Here is a 5,000-nt window from a genome sequence, read left to right as displayed (position 1 = left end):
CTTTTGGGTGACCAGGTGCACGCCGGCCTTTGGGTGACCAGGTGCACGCCGGCCTTTGGGTGACCAGGTGCACACGGTTCTTTTGGGTGACCAGGTGCACATGGTCCTTTTGGGTGACCAGGTGCACGCCGGCCTTTGGGTGACCAGGTGCACGCCGGCCTTTGGGTGACCAGGTGCACACGGTTCTTTTGGGTGACCAGGTGCACATGGTCCTTTGGGTGACCAGGTGCACGCCGGCCTTTGGGTGACCAGGTGCACATGGTCCTTTTGGGTGACCAGGTGCACATGGTCCTTTGGGTGACCAGGTGCACGCCGGCCTTTGGGTGACCAGGTGCACACGGTTCTTTTGGGTGACCAGGTGCACATGGTCCTTTGGGTGACCAGGTGCACATGGTCCTTTTGGGTGACCAGGTGCACATGGTCCTTTTGGGTGACCAGGTGCACATGGTCCTTTGGGTGACCAGGTGCACATGGTCCTTTTGGGTGACCAGGTGCACATGGTCCTTTGGGTGACCAGGTGCACGCCGGCCTTTGGGTGACCAGGTGCACACGGTTCTTTTGGGTGACCAGGTGCACATGGTCCTTTGGGTGACCAGGTGCACATGGTCCTTTTGGGTGACCAGGTGCACATGGTCCATTTGGGTGACCAGGTGCACGCCGGCCTTTGGGTGACCAGGTGCACGCCGGCTTTTGGGTGACCAGGTGCACGCCTGTCTTTTGGGTGACCAGGTGCACAAGTTCCATTTGGGTGACCAGGTGCACGCCGGCTTTTGGGTGACCAGGTGCACAAGTTCCATTTGGGTGACCAGGTGCACACGGTCCTTTTGGGTGACCAGGTGCACGCCGGCTTTTGGGTGACCAGGTGCACAAGTTCCATTTGGGTGACCAGGTGCACACGGTCCTTTTGGGTGACCAGGTGCACGCCGGCTTTTGGGTGACCAGGTGCACACGGTCCTTTTGGGTGACCAGGTGCACATGGTCCTTTTGGGTGACCAGGTGCACGCCGGCCTTTGGGTGACCAGGTGCACGCCGGCCTTTGGGTGACCAGGTGCACACGGTTCTTTTGGGTGACCAGGTGCACATGGTCCTTTTGGGTGACCAGGTGCACGCCGGCCTTTGGGTGACCAGGTGCACGCCGGCCTTTGGGTGACCAGGTGCACACGGTTCTTTTGGGTGACCAGGTGCACATGGTCCTTTGGGTGACCAGGTGCACGCCGGCCTTTGGGTGACCAGGTGCACATGGTCCTTTTGGGTGACCAGGTGCACATGGTCCTTTGGGTGACCAGGTGCACGCCGGCCTTTGGGTGACCAGGTGCACACGGTTCTTTTGGGTGACCAGGTGCACATGGTCCTTTGGGTGACCAGGTGCACATGGTCCTTTTGGGTGACCAGGTGCACATGGTCCTTTTGGGTGACCAGGTGCACATGGTCCTTTGGGTGACCAGGTGCACATGGTCCTTTTGGGTGACCAGGTGCACATGGTCCTTTGGGTGACCAGGTGCACGCCGGCCTTTGGGTGACCAGGTGCACACGGTTCTTTTGGGTGACCAGGTGCACATGGTCCTTTGGGTGACCAGGTGCACATGGTCCTTTTGGGTGACCAGGTGCACATGGTCCATTTGGGTGACCAGGTGCACGCCGGCCTTTGGGTGACCAGGTGCATGCCGGCCTTTGGGTGACCAGGTGCACGCCGGTCTTTGGGTGACCAGGTGCACAAGTTCCATTTGGGTGACCAGGTGCACAAGTTCCATTTGGGTGACCAGGTGCACGCGGTTCATAACAGCGCGGTTATCTGCTTTAATGTCCGAGGAGGGGTGCTTAAGTGTGGGTGCCCTGGTTCACCTGGTATGCGAGGTTGTGGAGGTGGGGGGGGGGTCCCCTGCTGGTATCATCCCCGAAATAGAGGGGTGATACCCGGGTGGTGAGTAAGGGCCGACAAGCCTGGAGGTCAATAGCTCCAGGGGGTAAGCTCTACTGTCATGTCCGTAAATAGAGTGGTGTTACCCGGGTTTTGAACCATATTTTAATTTTTGGGTTACCAGATGCACACGGGTCTTTTGGAAAACAATCACAATCTGCATCCATCGTAATATCTTAAACTGTATATAAAGCACCTAAGGACGGGCCTGACCGAGAGAGGGCCGTAGTAGGGTACTCCCCTAGCGGGCTATATCAATAGAATGACCGGTAAAATGATTTAAAACAGTTTTACAATTTTTGGGTTACCAGATGCACACGGGTCTTTTGGAAAACAATCACAATCTGCATCCATCGTAATATTTAAAACTGTCCATAAAGCACTGAAGGACGGGCCTGACCGAGAGAGGGCTGTAGTAGGGTACTCCCCTAGCGGGCTATATCAATAGAATGACCGGTAAAATGATTTAAAACAGTTTTATAATTTTTGGGTTACCAGATACACACGGGTCTTTTGGAAAACAATCACAATCTGCATCCATCGTAATATATGAAACTGTATATAAAGCACTGAAGGACGGCCCCGACCGAGACAGGGCCTTAGTGGGGTGCTCCCATAGCGGGGAACAATGAGAGGGGTGCCTTTAAATTCATTTTGAACCATATTTGAAATTTTGGGTTACCAGATGCACGTTTTCAATCACCAGTTGCACGGAGGATTAATAGCAATCTGCATCCATCGTGATTTCTTAAAGTGTCTAAAAAGCACCCAAGGACGGCCCTGACAGAGAGAGGGCCGTAGTGGGGCACTCCCCTAGCGGGCTATATCAATAGAATGACGGGTAAAAGTATTTAAAACCGTTTTATAATTTTTGGGTTACCAGATGCACGTTTTCAATCACCAGGTGCACGGAGGAAAATGAGCATTTGCATCCATAGTCATGTTTTAAACCGTCCATAAAGCACTCTTGGCCGGCCCCGGCAGAGAGAGAAAGAGATGGTGAAAAAAAAAAAAAATCATCATCAGACCTTCCATAAATAATTCGGGCCGGCCCCCATTGCTAAAGGTCCGTAGTAGGGTGCGCCATAAGCGGACATGAATATATGGAACACCGCTAACCGCATAGAGAACCGTGTTTTGGGTGACCAGGTGCACGTTTTCAATCACCAGTTGCACATTTTCAATCACCAGTTGCACGGAGGATTAATAGCAATCTGCATCCATCGCGATTTCTTAAAGTGTCTATAAAGCACTCAGGACGGCCCCGACCGAGACAGGGCCTTAGTGGGGTGCTCCCATAGCGGGGAACAATGAGAGGGGTGCCTTTAAATTCATTTTGAACCATATTTGAAATTTTGGGTTACCAGATGCACGTTTTCAATCACCAGTTGCACGGAGGATTAATAGCAATCTGCATCCATCGTGATTTCTTAAAGTGTCTAAAAAGCACCCAAGGACGGCCCTGACAGAGAGAGGGCCGTAGTGGGGCACTCCCCTAGCGGGCTATATCAATAGAATGACGGGTAAAAGTATTTAAAACCGTTTTATAATTTTTGGGTTACCAGATGCACGTTTTCAATCACCAGGTGCACGGAGGAAAATGAGCATTTGCATCCATAGTCATGTTTTAAACCGTCCATAAAGCACTCTTGGCCGGCCCCGGCAGAGAGAGAAAGAGATGGTGAAAAAAAAAAAAAATCATCATCAGACCTTCCATAAATAATTCGGGCCGGCCCCCATTGCTAAAGGTCCGTAGTAGGGTGCGCCATAAGCGGACATGAATATATGGAACACCGCTAACCGCATAGAGAACCGTGTTTTGGGTGACCAGGTGCACGTTTTCAATCACCAGTTGCACATTTTCAATCACCAGTTGCACGGAGGATTAATAGCAATCTGCATCCATCGCGATTTCTTAAAGTGTCTATAAAGCACTCAGGACGGCCCCGACCGAGACAGGGCCTTAGTGGGGTGCTCCCATAGCGGGGAACAATGAGAGGGGTGCCTTTAAATTCATTTTGAACCATATTTGAAATTTTGGGTTACCAGATGCACGTTTTCAATCACCAGTTGCACGGAGGATTAATAGCAATCTGCATCCATCGTGATTTCTTAAAGTGTCTAAAAAGCACCCAAGGACGGCCCTGACAGAGAGAGGGCCGTAGTGGGGCACTCCCCTAGCGGGCTATATCAATAGAATGACGGGTAAAAGTATTTAAAACCGTTTTATAATTTTTGGGTTACCAGATGCACGTTTTCAATCACCAGGTGCACGGAGGAAAATGAGCATTTGCATCCATAGTCATGTTTTAAACCGTCCATAAAGCACTCTTGGCCGGCCCCGGCAGAGAGAGAAAGAGATGGTGAAAAAAAAAAAAAATCATCATCAGACCTTCCATAAATAATTCGGACCGGCCCCCATTGAAAAGGTCCGTAGTAGGGTGCATCATTATCGGACATGAATCTCGGGAACACCGCTAACCGCATATAGAACCGTGTTTTGGGTTACCAGATGCACGTTTTCAATCACCAGTTGCACGGAGAGAGAAAAAAAAAATCATACCTTCCATAAATAATTCGGACCGGCCCCCATTGAAAAGGTCCGTAGTAGGGTGCATCATTATCGGACATGAATCTCGGGAACACCGCTAACCGCATAGAGAACCGTGTTTTGGGTGACCAGGTGCACGTTTTCAATCACCAGTTGCACGGAGAAAAAAAAAGTAATCATACCTTCCATAAATAATTCAGGCCGGCCCCCATTGAAAAAGGTCCGTAGTAGGGTGCATCATTATCGGACATGTATATCTGTAACACCGGCAAGCGCATTGAGAACCGCATTTTTGGGTTACCAGATGCACGTTTTCAATCACCAGGTGCACGGCTGTGAAAAGTGGGACTCTGTCATTTTTTCGACCAATTTCTGTAATTTTCAAAAAATGATTAAAAATACTTCCCGAAGGGCTAGAGGTCCCAAATTTCGTCTCATACCCTCTCTCGTGATGGGCAACAATTACATAATGTAAAAAAAATTTCGCATCCACAGGAACCTATGCATCCTGTGACATTCACTTTTTTCCCA

This window comes from Oncorhynchus mykiss, chromosome 20 (assembly GCF_057628025.1).
Source record: "Oncorhynchus mykiss isolate SJ-2025 chromosome 20, ASM5762802v1, whole genome shotgun sequence".
NCBI classification, from domain to species: Eukaryota; Metazoa; Chordata; class Actinopteri; order Salmoniformes; family Salmonidae; genus Oncorhynchus; species Oncorhynchus mykiss.
The sequence above is the reverse complement of the archived record's forward strand: the minus strand, read 5'-3'. Positions refer to the sequence as shown.